Source organism: Myotis yumanensis, unplaced genomic scaffold, assembly GCF_028538775.1.
Source record: "Myotis yumanensis isolate MYYU_CA2020_CCGP unplaced genomic scaffold, mMyoYum1.0.hap1 SCAF_8, whole genome shotgun sequence".
In the NCBI taxonomy this organism is placed as follows: domain Eukaryota; kingdom Metazoa; phylum Chordata; class Mammalia; order Chiroptera; family Vespertilionidae; genus Myotis; species Myotis yumanensis.
In genome coordinates, this window is record NW_027223759.1 from 63,335,354 (window position 1) to 63,353,376 (window position 18,023).

Here is an 18,023-nt window from a genome sequence, read left to right on the forward strand (position 1 = left end):
TATAATATTATAGTAATAACGGGAAAATGTCCTTACTCAGGGGTGAAATGCTCTGAGGTCTGAAACGTGAGGGAGAAAGAATAGCAGATAGAGCAAAATGCCCGTTGTCCGCTGTGCAGTCTACCGGCAGTGTATGCATAAATTCTTAACTTTTACAATTGGGCCCGACTGTCCCATTTTATTCCCATTCAAGGGTACTTCATCCAGTGTCTCCAAACTCGAACCTGGAGATTCGGGTTTCTGCACTGGCTTCGTTACCTGCAGCAGGAACATCTGTTCAGGGTGGCATTGGGTTTCCTTTATGAAGTCATACCAGGAGCACCCAGGCAGGCAGAGAAAGCTGTTCTACACCCTGAATTCCTCATTTCCTATGGGCAATGAGGTAGAAAGGGAGGCCTGAATTATGGCTATTCCCAGCCCGGTTCAGCTGACAAGGTTTTCCAGCTGCCTAACTCCATGGTATTTATTAACCATGCAATGGAGACCAGCCAACCTGGGCCCTCTGCCGGCACAAGGAAAGTCCAAGATAATGATGATGAAAATCCCAGATAATGATGATACCGTTGTAATTAACTAGTTATTAATAATAGGAAAGGACCAAATGGAAGGCCAGATATTGCAGGCATGTCATTTAGGCAGCTTCACCAGGAAGCTACAACTTTACCCTCTCCCAGGGCCCAACAAAGGGAAGACAGACGCATGCCCAGTAACACTGGGGGACTAGCCAAGTTGTTTGCTGTCAATCACACCCAGGGATAGAGATGGCTGGCCAGTATGGGCATGGCTCCTGCAAGCACAGCAATTTGGGATACTTAATTCCCTAAACAAAGAAGTTTGCCTTCTTGTGCTTTTGGTTCCTCTTGGCACGCGTGGCTCATGGCTCCCACCTGGCTTCCTGGCACTCTCCCGTGTGGCCCAGGGCCATGGGGACCCCCACACACAATGGACCAATGGACTGCAGCTAGCCTGATGCTGTACTGGACCAAGCTCCAACATGGAACGGAAACTCTGGACTCTGGCTCTGCTTCCAGCTTTACTGAAAACGGAGCGACATTTCTTCTACGACTGGACTAAGAGAAATGGGACTTTGGAAACCCAGGAATGTAATTCTATGAAAATAAAGTTCTCTACCATATCTCATCCTCCCGTAGCGACCTCTGGAAACGCTTATTCCAGAGGTACCCCAAGAACCCCACTTTCACCAATAACAATTTCAAAGAAGAGCCCTGACAAGCCAAGTTTGTGAGTACTTACTATGTGCCAGATACCATTCCAAGTGCCTCACATGGACCATAATGTATGGCTTTCCAGACATAGTCCATCTCTACCACATTAAGTTCTACACTAAAGTACTGACTAAAACACTCGCTGTAACTAAAGGCTAAAAGGTCATTTGCAATATGATTCACATTCAGAAGGCTAAGTTGTCATTGCTTCAAAAAATGGGAATTGGTATTGGGGAAGGGGGGAGATTCACTGTTTCTCTCCAAAAACCATTAATGTAAAATATCAAATTCTTGCATGTCTAGGCATCCATAACCATTTATCATGAGAAAGAATGTATCACAATCAAAATCACAGCTTGCCGCCAGCTGTCTACCATGGCAATCAAAGCAAGAGAAGCAAAGATATATTACCTCTATCCAGTTGAGCCTCTCGGGCCATGCTAATCAGCTGCTGCTGTTGCTCACAGCTCTTTACACGTTAGTGTTAGAAGAGTCAAAAGACTAGAGCAGATGTTTCCCTCCCCAAAGTTACCGCAGGGAGTTATTAAGGGGGAAATTAAGCTTCAAATATCCCGTGGGGATAGAATTAAGGGGAAAGGGACCTTCCAACAGCAAGGAAGATGGGCAGGCATTCGAATCCTGGAGAACAGCAGCTGAATTACATGAGCGTTTACAAAAAAGAAGTGTGGCAAACCATTCAGCAAGTGACTCTGGTAGTTAACCACATAGTAACTACATAGAAGCAAGCAATTTTTATTAGTAAAATAGAAAGGCTACACTGGCATATCATGCAGCAATTGTAATTGGAGGGCAACAGAATATGCCAGACTAAAATCTGACTGTAGAGTTCAGGACATGTTACCTGAAAACCTTTGGTGTGCTGATTATTTTGAGCTGTAGGTATTTGAAAAACAACAAATTCTGGGAGAGGCCGTCTCTGAATTCCCCTAGCTGCTGAAAGACAGATCCTCCCAAAGAAACTCAACTGTCATGAATCCCTTCCCCATGAGTTTCATCAACCAGGGAAGACTGACATGTCACAGGACAGGAGACTAGAAGTCGACACCACTCCCAGAAAAACCGTCACAAACTATCATACCTCCCATCTATTCTTCAAGGGTCCATCCATTTTCCCCAAAAATCATTTACTTTTCCCTATGAGGCCTACATCCCTCCTTCCTGTCCCCTATTAAGATGGTATTTAAGCCTGAATTCCAACCATCCCAGGAAGCTACACATTTTTCCCTAGGTATCTCTCATGTATACATGAAGTACACATTAACAACTGCTTGTTTTTCTCTTGTTCATCTGTCTTTTCTTACAGGGGTCTTTACCAAGAAGAGTTAAGGAAAAATTATTTTTCCTTCAATACAATGAAGGAATATGACTGCAGGCAACAACATGGATGAAATCTCACATGTTGACCAAAAGAAGCCAGACACTAAACAGTGCATACTATGACTACATAAAATTTTTTTGTATAATTTATTAAAATTTTTTCATTAAAAAAAGTTTTAAATATATTTAAAATGTATGTAAAATTCAAATTAAGCAAAAACCACCAATGCTGTTAGAATTCAGAATAATAGTTACTTTTGGAGCCGAAACCGGTTTGGCTCAGTGGGTAGAGCGTCGGCCTGCGGACTCAAGGGTCCCAGGTTCGATTCCGGTCAAGGGCATGTACCTGGGTTGCGGGCACATCCCCAGTAGGAGATGTGCAGGAGGCAGCTGATCGATGTTTCTCTCTTATCGATGTTTCTAACTCTCTATCCCTCTCTCTTCCTCTCTGTAAAAAATCAATAAAATATATTTTTAAAAAAAAATAGTTACTTTTGGAGATAGAGATAGTAACTACGACAGGGATTGTCTCTAGGTGATGCCAGTGCTGGTTACACAGGTATGTTCAGTGTATGGAAATTCATGTGCACTCTTCTACATGTATGTAATACTTCCATAAAAGTTTAATTTAAAATATGAAGGTAATTTAATACTTCTACAGCAAGAGATCTCTAACTTCTACATTGGAAACTACTTTAGAAATGGCGGTGTTATATAAGAAAAGTGAGGGCTCGAGGCAATTAGGAACCAACATCTATGTCTATATGTAAAGTAAAATTAGACATGGTCCCTGCAATAGCATACAAATAACTCTGCAGGCATTAGCAAGAATTGCTGGGGGGAAGTAATTACCAAGGCCTTTGATCTCCTAGTATGTCTTCTATCTGGGATCTCAAAGGGGCCAGGAAACAAATGAGGCCCAGCAGTGCTCTGACTAGCACCCGTGTTTTCATCTGTTTACGGCACCAGGGCCAGATCCTGCACCTTTGCATGGGAAGAAGGGCTAATTTCAGGAGAGGGTCTTGGTGCTACAGTGTCCTGAAATTAACATCATGATTAAATCAAGACTCCAGGTAAGTCAACTTCTATCTGGTCTTTGTAAGCAGGTTCCCAGTCATAGAGCAACTTTACCTGTCTCGGGTTGGCATTTTTCCTCATATACTGGATTCCTAAAAAGGAAGGAACAACAGAGAACTTAAAAGAAATAGCACCCCCTGTTGCTTCAGAACACCTGATTCTATTCGACCTTCTTGCCTACTGTTATGGGTTGAATTGTGTCCCCCAGACTTCACATGTTGAAGTCCTAACCCCCAGTACCTCAGAATGTGACCTCACCGAGCAACAGCATCATTGCAGAGGCAATTAGTTAAGATGAGGTCATACTGAGGTAGGCTGGGCCCCTAAACCAACAAGGCTGGTATCCTTATAAAAAGGGAATATGTGCACACCCACAGGAAGAATCCGCTGTGAAGACTGGAGTTATGCTGCCACAAGCCAAAGAAGTCCAGCAGCTGGGAGAGAGCCAGGAACACATCCTTCCTTAGCGCCTTCAAGGAGCAGGGCCTGCCTCCGGTTTAGCAAATACACTTCTGTTGTTTAAGCCACTCAGTTTGTGTTGCTTTGTTCTGACAGCCCTAGCCAACTAGCTCCTTTACACAGCCCAGGCCTGGCAGTGTTGGTCAACAAGGCAGTTGTAGTCTCATCTTGGAGATGAAATAACAAATACAGAAAAATAAAGCAGACTGCTTTACGTCCCAGAGCAGGGGACACGAACCGAGATTAGAATTCAGGAATCAATAAAAAGTGGGCTGCAAAAAGCTGTGAGAGGTAAAAGCATGAACGAAACAACAAGCTCTCTCCCCTGGAGGCCTGCTAACTCCTCCATCTGGGATGGCTTCGCATGGTTCTATTCAAAGAGAAAGGTGGCTAATGTAGGTCCCCAAAGCCAACTCCAGCACACCTTCCCCCTAGACTGGTAACTCCCACTGCAGGAATGAATGATTTGTCAAAGGCCTGAATCTGCTCAAAAGAATGTGATTACTGAAAATAAGGCAGGAGAAAAAGAGAATGTGAATAGAAATGGCATTTTAATAAGTAATAAGATTTCAAGGGAGGCTCGTGGTTCAGAATCACTTCTGAACTTTAATGTCGAATTAATGTACATTGTCTTCCAACAACGTCGGTCCAGCAGAAACTTAGCACAACAGTGTCTATTTCAAAGCAGCCACAGAAAATAAAAATGAACCTCTGGAAGCAATCAGCACTAGGAGGGGATTTTGAATTGATCTCCAGTATGTGCCAGCTATGACTAAGGTCCAAATGATGGCAAACATCAGTCGCATCTACTAGATTAAATTTTAAGATTAGCTTGAAAAATAGGACTAGAGTGAATTTTTATGCAATGGAAGTCTATTCACTTAAGAAATATTAATGGAGCGCCCACCACATACTGGGTACCAGGCCACACACTGAAAGTCAGATCCCGCAGTGAGCAAAGTAGATATGAGCCCTGCCCTCAGGGGGTTTTGAGGGGAGCTCACAACCTCTAGTTCAGAGGTAACTCATGCAGTGATAATACCTGATGGTCTTTAAAGGATAAAATTTTGTCTCAACAATCAAAAAATTTCATTATTGTTCTTCCAAGTTTGAAAATTAGCTAGGCCTCCATGACTCTCATTGAAATTAGTACCAGAGGCTGAGCTTTGGAATCTTCAGAGGTACAATGTAAGGGAGGGAGGAGTGCTCCCTAAGTGTGTGCACCAACCTCCGAAGCAGACCACTGGGTAGCCTGAGAAAGCCAAAGTCGCTGATTTCCTCCCCAAGGTACCTGGTGACTTCAACACATTGTACTTACAATCCCGGTTGGCAACCCCACATTCAAATCATTGGATTACAGAAAGGAATTGTGCCCGCCAACACACTCAGATGTGATGTGGGCAAAGTGGTTCATGAACAGAGAGGGGGGGAAAAAGGCCAGTTCAAAGGAAAATCAGTTATGGCAGGAAACAGGCCTCCTTCCAGGGATGGTGGCACCTTCCCAAGGGCAGGCAGGGGTGCAAAGTGAGGTCAGCATGCCCTGCACCTCCACACATGGGGTTCCTGCCGTCCTTCCAGGACCCTCCTCTGGCCGGGCATGTGGCACTGTGACCTGACATTGTTAGGTCAGCCTTCCAGGCAAAGTGATGATGTTGACTGTCACGTTCCTCTTGTGAATTCTGTGATATCCCCTTAACAAAGCCTGCCCTTCCTGCAGCAGCAGGGTTTGCTTCAAGGAGCAACAGCTGGGTTTTAACCCAAAGCTACACCCCTGGGACTTGATGCCCTTCCAACTCACCTTCTTTCTCAATGACACCAGCTCACTTTAAGGCAAATGACAAACTGCAAGTTAGACCCCAGCATGAATAACTTCAGTTTTTACATTATTAAATTCCCAATTTCTTCACCAAAAAGATGCCTAGCACAAATACACACACACACACACACACACACACACACTAGAGGCCCGGTGCACAAAAATTTGTGCACTCGGGGGGTCCCTCAGCCCGGCCTGTGCTCTCTTGCAGTCTGGGACCCCTCAGGGGATGACCACCTGCTGGCTTAGGCGCACTCCCCAGGGGATTGGGCCTAAGCTGGCAGTCAGACATCCCTCTGGCAGCCCGGGAGCCCTCAGGGGATGTCCACTTGCCAGCGGGGAGCAGGCCTAAGCTGCAGTCAGACATCCTTAGCACTGCTGAGGAGGCGGGAGAGGCTCCCACCACCACCACTGTGCTGGCAGTTGTCAGCCTGGCTTGTGGCTGAGCATAGCTCCCCCTGTGGGAGTGCACTGACCACCAGGGGGCAGCTCCTGCATTGAGCATTTGCCCCCTAGTGGTCAGTGTGTGTCATAGTGACCAGTTATTCCCAGTGGTTCTGCTGTTAGGGTCAATTTGCATATCACCCTTTTATTATATAGGATAGAGGCCTGGTGCATGGGTGGGGGCCAGATGGTTTGCCCTGAAAGGTGTCCCAGATCAGGGTGGGGGTCCTGCTGGTGTGCCTGGCCAGCCTGGGTGAGGGGCTGATGGCTGTTTGCAGGTTGGCCACAGCCCCTTCAGGGTGGGGGTCCCCACTGGGGTGCCTGACCAGACTGGGTGAGGGGCTGATGGCTGTTTTCAGGCTGGCCACACCCCCTTCAGGCTGGGGTCCCTGCTGGAGTGCCTGGCCAGCCTGGGTGAGGGGCTGAGGGACGTTTTCAGGCTGGCCACACCCCCTTCAGGGTGGGGGGTCCTCCTGGGTGCCTGGCCAGCCTGGGTGAGGGGCTGATGGCTGTTTGCAGGCTGGCCAAGGCCCCCAGCCACCCAAGTTCCCAATGGAGGCTGGCTGGAAGCAGGTATCTGGGATTTATTTATCTTCTATAATTGAAACTTTGTTACCTTGAGCGGAGGCCACAGCCGGCAAGAGCAGGCAGGAAGCTTGGCTTCCTCCATTGCCGGGGCAACCAAGCCTCCTGCTTGCTCCAGCTCCGGCCACCATCTTGGTTGGGTTAATTTGCATACAGTCGCTCTGATTGGCTGGTGGGTGTGGCTTGGGGCGTAGCAGAGGTGCAGTCAATTTGCATGTTTCTCTTTTATTAGATTTTATATATATGTCTAAACCGCTCAGAAATGTAAAATTTAATAAAATGTACATACACACTACAGAACATACACTCAGGTTACTCTGCGGCCAATGCTGTGACAACAATACACACAGTGGCTCTCAAACTGATATGTGTTTCTGAGTTACCTGTGAATGTGAGAAATGCTGATTCTGATTCAGGAGGTCCGGGGGCATGGAGCCCTGAGACCCTGCGTTCTAACAAGCTCCCAGGTCTGAGGACCAAACTCTGCGTAGCAAATGGTCTTCAGTACCTAGGAATTTTGTCATCACTGGATTTATAACAAAAGTTTCCCAAATACAGCTATCAATGATTGACTGGATCGATTTGGTTTATTAAACACAAGGTCTTTAAAGAGAGAAAAGACACCTTAGTTTTCCATATTACTAATACCCATTGAGCAACAATAGAGTCAATATAGACCATTAACAGAATATATCAGAAACTGGTAACATGAGTTGTCTTAGGAAGGAACTGACCACCTAGAGGAGAAAAGGGAGGATTTTCACTGAACATTCTTTTTCAGTTTTTAAATATTGAACCACGTGAGTAAATTACCTATTCAAAAAATAAATGGCGTTTTAAAATTTTAAAACTTTTCATAGGATATTCTGGAAACTCAATAAATGTTCATTCAAATTAATCCATTTCCCAGGAAAGTAAGTAACAGGCCTTACTTTAGTACCTTAAGTAAGTTAGCACTTTCTTCAAAAATGAAATATCTCTTAGTTTCACCACCTTCTAGGATCATGCCAATATTATATTTTATAATAACATTTTCAACACAATTACTCTTCTTTGGCACTGGATGGAAATGCCCAACAGCACATCTCGATGCACAGGAAATTTTAAAAAGCTTTGATGTGCCCCTCTAACAAGCCAGGCTCTTGCTGCTGAGAACAGGAGGAAACTGCAAGGAACTTTCTGTAATTTCAACCTCTAGTCCATAAATTTGAGAACCTGGCCTATTTGCATTTTCATTGTTCCTATTAATGGCATTCAAGTTGTTTTAAATCTACATATACAGAAGTAACTGCAACTGAAAGCAAACCAAAGGAGGGACTGGTTAAGAATATGTGTGTACGCGTGTGCATGGTGTATGTATACATGGTGTGTGTGTGTGTGTGTGTGTGTTTGTGTGCATGGTGTGTGTATACATGGTGTGTATGCGTATGTATAGTGTGTGTGTGCGTGTGCGCGCGCGCGCGCGGGCATGGGCATGTGCATGGGTGTGTGCACAGTGTGTGTGCACGGGTGTCTCATCATTAAGAGACCCCACAGCTGATCCTTGGAGTAAACGTTAGCGTAGCCCTCTGACCTAACCTTAACCCATACTGACCCAGCCCCACCTGGACACTCCCAGGGTCTCCACAGCAGACACATCCTTCTTAAATAATTTAGTTGTGACTCCGGTGTAAGACTCTGAAAGTACTAGTTGCATTTGCAACTTCTGAATTAACATTCACATGTAAACCCTTAAACAGCTTGTTTGGTTCCGCTTAGTACTGAGTCACCACAGCAGACTGCACCACGTTCTGTTGAGGCTTCCTTCCCCAGACTCTCACTTCTGCGCCCCCTCAACTCACACTGCCGGTGCCCTGGCTGGGGTTCATCGCCGCCAAGGTCCCCATTCTCTCCCTTTGTGGCATAGCTTATAACTGAGTGGATGGGCTGCATAGGCTAAAGCAGTGGTTCTCAACCTTCTGGCCCTTTAAATACAGTTCCTCATGTTGTGACCCAACCATAAAATTATTTTCGTTGCTACTTCATAACTGTAATGTTGCTACTGTTATGAATCGTAATGTAAATATCTGATATGCAGGATGGTCTTAGGCGACCCCCTGTGAAAGGGTCGTTCAACCGCCAAAGGGGTCGCGACCCACAGGTTGAGAACCGCTGGGCTAAAGGATCAGAGACAGAGAAACCCAAGCTAGAGGGATCCACCTGTCATAGCCCTGCCTGGAGGAGTTTTGGCAACAGTCCAGCACATGTGTCTAAAAAAGCACAATCAACCATGCCTAATTCCAGTCTCCGTGTCTGTTATCAAAGGAGCTGCAGCCGTGGTAGGAAGATAAGCAAAAACTTGGGGTGAGGAAAGGTGACCCAGCAGTTCAGTGGATCTTCCTAACTCTCCCAAACAGCTACAGATACAGCCCAGAACCAGCAACGACTCCCAGCAACGCGGGGTGGCCTGGCAGGGAGGATGGCGAGAACTAAGCAGATCCAAGGGCCCAGCCAAGAGGGCAGCGGTCCCAGCAGGAATGGCAATGCCAAGCAGGAAATTGAAGAAACTCAGAATTACAGGCCAAGAAAATCCTGTGAGGGTTGAGGCGAGGGTTCATTCAGCTCACACACCTGCTCTCACCCAGGGCTTGAGCTGTACCACCAGTTTCCTACCTGCCAGGTGACGGGTGTGAGGCTGCCAAGGTGCCTCTGCTCACATTACAAACGGATCGAGATCTGAGAGCTACTGAGCTGGGGCTGCCAGTGAAAACCAAGAGGTGCTACAGCTGCTCAGGGCTGGAGAAGGCAGGTATAGCTTCCAAACTGCCATGCCACTCACTCCAACACTCTCAGTAGCTCCTCCTCCAACACCAGCACCACCACCATCATCACCAAAACCAACAGCGACTGAGCATGCACTGCCTCCAACGACAGGACCTGCAACCATTCTCCTCCCGGCTCAGTGTTCTCCAGCCTCTCTGGCCTCTTTAATGTTCCTGGAGCAAACCACGCAAGTTGCCACCCCAGGGCTTTGCTTGCCCTTCCTTCTGCCTCAGAAAGCTCTTCCCATAGGTACCTCCACAGCTCGCGCTCTCTCTCTCCTGCAACCCTCATTCACTCACATGTCTCAGCTAGCCTTCCCTGACCACCCTATTTAAATGGCCAATCCTCTCCTCTACCATCTTGGTTGGCACTCTCCTTTCCCTGTAGCTGTTTCCCTCAAAGCACTTATCACACTGACATTCTGTATGTTTTACTTACATATTTGTGTATTGTCCCCTTCACCAGAAGCACCTGTGCTGACAGTCTAGGAAGGATAAAGCAACCTTCCGGAGAGAGAAAGGGACAGTACAGGCAGAAACAACGAATGTCCATTAGGTCCCTTTCCTTCTTCCCACTGCACAGCCATTTGCTTCTTGATCTTTAAGATCTAGAGTGAGAGTCCTCCTCCTTAAAGTTGTCCTTTATGTCTCTCCACTTCCCTGGTCTCCCCTGCCTTCACGCTCCCGCTGTCTATCTAAGCCAGTGATGGCGAACCTATGACACGCGTGTCAGAGGTGACACGTGAACTCATTTTTTTGGTTGATTTTTCTATGTTAAATGGCATTTAAATATATAAAATAAATATCAAAAATATAAATCTTTGTTTTACTATGGTTGCAAATATCAAAACATTTCTATATGTGACACGGCACCAGAGTTAAGTTAGGGTTTTTCAAAATGCTGACATGCCAAGCTCCAAAGGTTCGCCATCACTGATCTAAGCAAACTTCACACTGACCAAGGGCATCTGCCTCCCTGGGCTAATCATCCCCTTACTGGGAGGATTACTGAGTTACTTCCTGCTTAGAAAAGCACTAGGACGGTGCTTAGTTAAGTGTCATTAAAGTGTAGCCATTGTTATTATTTAGTATCTGTATCTTTACCGCGCATACTGATTAAAATCTTATTTCTACAGCTAAATTATAAGCAAATTAAGGGCAAAGAATTTATCCTATATTTTGGGATCCCCCAGAGTACTTAACAGGTTTTTAATAATTATTTGTCAAGTGATTGAAACACAGGATTTCTGTTTTAAAGATTCATTTGAAACCCCTTAGAACCTCTACTTAAACAGTGATTCCAATCCTTTACCTCTTCCAGGACTGACCTGGTGTGCAAACACAGCAAATCTCTGAAAACGGCATTTATAATGGGAACTTCGCTATAGCATGAATAGCAGAGCCAAAATACTACATAAGAAAAAGATCAAACAAATATTGACTCAAAAGAATTTTCCCCAAGGCAACTGTTATAGTCTTATCTTGAATAGAATGTTTGCACAGTTAATTAAATATTGCCATGGACTCAGCAAAATCCCAGGCAGACCCTGCCAAGCCGAGTTTCACATTCCCACCGTCTTATCACTGTGTAAGAATCCCTCTCCTCACACCCTCACTGATCACTGCAGCTAATGCTGCCTGTGGGATTAAATGATAAGTCAGTCACACACCTTTTAGCCCTGGACAAAAGACAATGGAATCTCAGTGCCAAAGACTGCATTTACCTATCCCACAGCAAATATGTTCTGTCCCTACCCTCCCACAAATCAATCAGGCTGCATCTGTTACTACCTGTTGACTTCTTGGAAACGTATGAAATAGAAGAACTGTGTGGAGAGAGAGGCATTTACTGGTTTCACAGGACAAGCCTCTACCCACCAAATACTAACAAGAGTTTACTTCCTGTGATTACCTATGGTAAAGCCTGCCAGAACCCAGGAGCCTCAAAATCCCCCTCAAACTCGCAGGCCATTCTCTGGTCAGGGAGTGGGCTAATTGCTAGTTTTCACTGGGTTGTCTAAAATGTAGGGGGTCAATTAGGACAGGTAGAAGCCAAACAAGAGTCATCCACAACCTTTCTTCTTCCCCTCCAGCCATTATTTATTGAGCATTTTTATAGGGTAATTTATTTAGTTATATGATGCTCCAAGCTCTCCATTCTAGGCACTGGGAGTACAAGAGGAAATAAACCCTACCATGCCTTCGGGAAGGTTGTAGTTGAGAGAGAGAGAGAGAGAGAGAGAGAGAGCGAGAGAGAACAACAAGATATGTAAGTAAAATTTATACTGTGTTAGATATTGGTAAGTGCTAAGAAGAAGAGAAAAACAAAAGGCAAAAAACAATATAGGAAAGCAGAATATGAAATGTCACAGAGAGGGAGGGAGGTTAGAGGTGGGTGACCAAGAACATCCCCAGTGAGAATTCACATTTGAGTCTCAGGGGTGGGGCCAGCCTTGCAGATAAATGGGGAAGAGCATTCCAGGCAGGGGAGACTTCTGTGCAAATGTCCTGTGGCAGAACATGGCTGGCATGATGGGGAACATCAAGGAGGCCAATGTGACTGGAACCTAATGTTCACAGGGAGAAAGGCAAGAAATAAGACCCGAGAGGAGCAGAGAGCAAGACCATACAGAACCTTGCTTCCAAAACATATGCCTTTTCATCAAGTACAGAAAGACCAAACATTTACCAAATTTTCATTTACTCAAAGCTCTCCAGTGGTATTTTTTGAAGAACTTATGTCTCCATATTTCAAGTGAACAACCTGCCCCCACCCAAAGAAAAATGTTATACAGCAAGCCAACATATTTACCTGGGGGAAAAACCTAAGTTATATTAATAAAAATGAAAACCGTTTGTGGTTTTGCATGCAAGCTTCCATACATGGGGCTGGGACCAGGCATCACAATAGAGAACACAGCCCAGCACCATGGGCAACTGGACGTGCAATGATGCTATAAAAAGATGCCATGCTGGTTAAAATGAATAATGTGCAGAACTACGGGAGTCTGGAGCTTGAAATTTATCACAGAGGCATTTTTTAAATGTTTAATGCCTTAAGGTCTTTGGCAAATTTAAATGGCAAGCTGGCTAATGTAATATCCAGACCACACATACATCCTGCCCAACCAGCTTCTCCACATGAATAAGATGCTATCAGCCAAGATCTGAGACACAGCAGGGTTTGGGGGTGCTACCTGAAGGTCTGCTATCTACCAATTCAATGAAAACCTGATCAACCAGTTTCATGCATCACATAAACAGTTTTCCAATTCATCAATACGCATAACAAATTCTAAACAACTGACTAGTGACTCCACTGTTCGTTTTTTATTGTTGTTGTTGTTGTTGTTGATTTGAGAGAGAGAGAGAAACATTGATTTGTTGTTCCACTTACTTATGGTTTCTTTGATTGCTTCTTATATATGCCCTTGACTGGGGATCCAACCCAACACCTTGGCATATCAGAATGACGCTCTAACCAACTGAGCTACCCAGCTAGGGTGACTCCACTGTTCTTAAGAACACAGTCTGTGTTGCCAAGACAACAAGTATGGACTGCCAGGCATGGCCTGAAGGTTGTATAACAAAAAACAGCTATTATTATTAATGACCAAGTAGTGACAATCTTTGACCATCAGGTTCTACTGGGGCTACTCCCACTGCCCCTCCTACAAAAATGAATAAATTGCTGTTGCTGGGTCGTTTCATGGCTCTCCTGGGTTGGAAATTATTTTTTAAAAAATAAAACTAAAAGAAGTCAATGGGGCTAAAGTGATTTACACAGGAAGAACTTTGGGGGAAGAAGTGCCTGGAACTTCAGAAAGGTATGGACTGGAAGAGTAAAAGTACGTTTGGAGGAGAGGAGATCCAGAACAGTGTGAAGCAGGAGAGAATTTCTAGAGAGATTACTTAGAATGTTTAGAAATGTACATTGAATCCCTCTTCATTTTCTCTAAAAGAGACAAATCAAGTTTGAAATATGGGAAGCAGACGTTAGTTACTGGAGATTCTGAGCTGTGTTCCCCTGACTGGTAAAATGCAACAAGTCCTCTTGGGACAACTGGAAGTGGGGAGCCTCGTCCATGACACAGACGTGGTGCAGTCCGTTATGGAGGGCGATGATGTATTCCAGAACAAAGCCTGGCGGAGATGTGGCAGGGCAATCACCCAGCTGTCTCTGCCCTGCCGCAAACATTGGAGCCAGTCATTCTATGGATGTTAAAGATCACATGCCAGTTTCCCCCCAAACTACCTAACAAGCAGAGATTAGGGGAAAGATTCATTCTGTCTTGCATTTTCCCAGTCTCAGCAAAGAGCTCAAGAAACAAAACCAGCTTCCTGACATGGTGTTCCCCAATCATCTAGAAGCAACTGACCTCAGGAAAAAGGGAGTTTCTCCAGGGATCTTTAATCTAATCAGTCTCCCCCTTCACCTTCCAGAAGACAAATTAAAAGAAGCGTGGTCATGCACCCTTCAAAAGTAAAGGCTTTCTACCTCCAGGAAGGTTCTGGTCAAAGAGGAATCATACATAACATAGAATCTGTCCCACTGGTGAGTGGGCAATTAATTTTTCAGTTTCACAGAGAAGTTAATAAAGTCTCCATTCTGACTGTACATAACTATTTGAGACACTGATGATTATACCCGGAATCTTTTTAAATTGCATAAAATAATGGAGAAACAGGACTTGCAAGTAGCATAAAAACTAAAGACAAAGACTATCTGAGAGGATCCTCTACAAGCAAAGACCATGAAGTCCCATTTTATAGCACTATCTAAAACTCCCAACCTAATTATATAGGATGGTTTCCATTCTCTGTTTTATGCTTTTTCTTGATTTTCTAAAAAATAATATATAATTTCTACAAGTCAAGAAAAAAACCACTTTTTAAATTATACACAGAAAAAAAATTAAAAATGGACCTTTAAAATGTTACCATTAAGTATACTTGATGGGGTAAATTGCTCTCTACTTTTCACTGTATTTTCTGAAGCTTTTATAATGATAATGTAGTCATTTATACTTAAAAAACAACTTTTAAAAAGATGTTTTAAATTATAAAAATGTCAGGGGACTCAAATATTTTTGTCAAGGGTCATAAGTGTATAACTTCAAAATAGTATCAGGAAGAAGCGTTCACCACTGACCAAGTTCCTTTTACAGGTAAAGAATTTACATGACACAGTGCTTCTCGAACTTGAGCCTGCATGGGAACCACCTGGGCAGTGGGGGAGGGGGGGGGAGGGGAGGGTTGTTAGAACCCAGGTGCTGGGACCAGCGCAGCTGCTCTTCTAAACAGCTCCCAGGTGATAGTGATGCTGCTAAGCAACGGCCCCAGTTTGAGTAGCCAGGCTTGATGCCACGGAGAATGAGTTGAGTCCAGCTTGTGTTCTCCCAGGAAGCATGTCCAGTTCATGTAGACTGGGCAGCAGAGAAAGTGAACTCAGAATTCCACCTTCCTTCAACGTTCTAAAGCAGGAGCACCGACCCATGTCCCTCTAGTTAACCCTTGGTGATTAAAGACGTGGTCCTGTCCTTACAAGGGGATCGAAGAAATGAAGATAATCGAGATTCCAGGACCTACTGAGTTTGTTAGCACATCTGACGGAACCAGCCTTGGGAGGCTGTTTCTGGACTCCCTAGAATTGTCCATAAACATATCAAACCTCCTGGCAGTAGTTTTCAAAGACCATATTTTTTGTTTTTGCTACAATGATTTTGTTAGGTGCCTGAAAACAGGAGGCAGTCGGTGGACTCAGTATCTTCCAGTCATAAGGGGACAAAAACAAAAGGTGAGCTGACCAAGCACCACCAGGTGACTCTGAGAACACAGGAGTGCGGGGAAGGAGCGTAAACTTGTAAAGAGTCAAAACAGTCGCCGCCCTTTCACTCTCAACCTCACACTCCCAGTCTCCTCAGGGTCCATCGGGAGCTAAGACAAAACCACACTCAGAAACTCCACAGAACCTCAGTAAGACACTGCACAGGGCACATCCAATCTCCTCCACCTCCACAGCCCATCAAAACGCTGCAGGTGACGATGTGTTTCCTAAGGAAGAAGGTACCTGGCCGAGAGGCCTCCAAGTCTATGCAGTGAGAACACTCATAACTAACTTAATTAACCATTCAGAAGAGCACAGAATCCCACCAGCCTCCAGGTCCCCAAACACCACCTTTGCCATTTATCCCCAATGCTGTCATTTCCTGCCCACGGTGAACTAATTACACACAGTGGGAATTCTGGAGCTGCCAGTTCCAATGTTTATCTGCTGTTAACTTGTTGTGCGACCTCAAAGATATTTCTGCAGTGCCTGTATGTCCTCTGCCATAAAAGCAAGATAAGGGAATGACATGCTTGACAAAGTGCCCTAATATAATACCATAGTCATCCCTATCCTAGAGATGCTTGCGGGGATGCTAATTAACATATCTCTCTACTAAGGCCTTTAAAGATAACTGATGACATGTTGTGAAAAGCATAGGTTCTCAAATGATATTTCCTCTTTTGCTAAAACAGGTTTCAGTGGCAATTGCTACCTATAAAGTTGTTGATAAAAAACAGTATGAGGAGGAGGGACGGGGACTGGGTGAAAGAAAGTGCATAATGCATGGACACAGATAAGAGTTCGGCCAGAGGGAAGAGGAGGTGGGGGCTGGGGGGAGAAGGAAAATTGAAGGGGGGAGAATGGGGACATCTGCAATAGTGTCAACACTAAAAATAAAGAAAAAAATAGTATCAAGTGTGCTTCTTTGCAAATCATTCAGTTTCATTCAATGGTATATATTTTTCTATGCCCATATCTCTAACAAAAGACCCTGGCTTAAGAAATCACGTTAAATTACATTTCTATAACCTTACCCTCCAGCACTGAGAACTTAGGTAAGTAAAAGTGGGTTGTACTTCCTTACCCATGAAATATTTTGCAACCATGTTTTAGAAGACTAGTTAGTAACATATTCTGGACATGTGAGAAAATTGGTTATAAAACATTCAATATACAAAATAACCAGTATAATCTGCTTTTGTAAATCTATGTGGGCACAGCAAAATATTCAATAAATGGTAGCTATTATACTTTACATCTACCTACTAGGGTTCCAGCCCTTTCCTTATATATTTGAGTAGGCTATATATTGAACTTATAGCTCATATTAATAATTTGAGTCACAAGTTAATGCAAATTTTCCCAGTCTGTTGTCTCTTCATTTGTATAGAAATGTTAAATTTTAACATATTTAAATCTGTTCATTTTTTTCTTCATTGGCTGCTTCTTTGTTTTAAAGCCATAAAAATTCTCATTCCTATGCTGACCTAATAAATATTTTCTACTAGTTTTTCTGTAATTTAATTTGCAATATTTAATTCTCTGGAGGTTATTTTTGAGATATGATTTGTTTGGTGGGATCCAATTGATATTATGTCCAAAAAATTTTATTTAAATATCTGTTAAATCATTCTTCCACATTGTCTTATTCTGGAAACTTTAGCCTTTTTGTGTCATATGTAATTAGGAAATTATTCCAATTCCCTTTTTTAATATAAAGTACAAGAACCTCAAAGTAAAACCCAAATAAACATAATAGTTCTGTAAGAAATCTCAGTAAGAAACCATGGAACAAATAAAATCCTCCTCCTCAAGCCATTTCACCTTCAGTGGGGCACCAGGCAGGTAAGCGATAATTCCTGCTTAAAATCAGTCTTCCTATTCAGTAGAAGGCTTTGAGAAAGTAATTGTAGGGTATATAAGTATATGGTAGCTGAGTCACCAACTGCTATTTGAATTCTCTGCTCATTTCATGGGGAGGGGTTCTTCTTGGGTGGCAATGTTATTCTAACCCTGACACACCTGGAAATAGCACCACTCGGTCTGAAGAATGTAAAAGAAGTTGAAGAATTCATTGTTTAATTTAATCAATTTTAGAACCATCATTTTTACTCTATTTTTTCCCCTTCAGATATATTAGAAATCTACCACACACAATATGTACTATATAAATGTGCACGTGTGTGTGTGTGTGTGTGTGTGTGTGTATGTATGAGTTTCAGATTCTAATGTATGCATCCTGCCATTCCCATTAAGATTTAGTCTCCTGCCTTGGCTAATGTGGCTCAGTTATTAGATCATTGTTCCACGCACCAAAGGGTCTTGGGTTAGATTTCCAGTCAAGGGCATGTACCTGGGTTGTGGGTTCACTCCCCACCCCTGTTTGGGTGCTCACATTGATGTCTCTCTCTCTCTCTCTCTCTCTCTCTCTCCTCCCTCCCTTCCAC

General features: G+C 43.9%; 1 protein-coding gene across 6 annotated transcripts in view; it reads right to left on the minus strand.

The window, feature by feature from the left end:
- Positions 1-18,023, minus strand: part of LYPD6B (LY6/PLAUR domain containing 6B) — a 163,643-nt gene that overhangs the window by 119,103 nt on the left and 26,517 nt on the right. The window contains exon 1 of one of the 6 annotated variants that reach the window (XM_070423037.1): positions 3,696-3,716. The exons of the other annotated variants lie outside the window; for them this stretch is intronic. The gene's annotated coding sequence lies outside the window, so the exon portion shown is untranslated. Of the gene's footprint in view, positions 1-3,695; positions 3,717-18,023 lie in introns of those variants that run through there. 6 annotated transcript variants of the gene reach the window in all.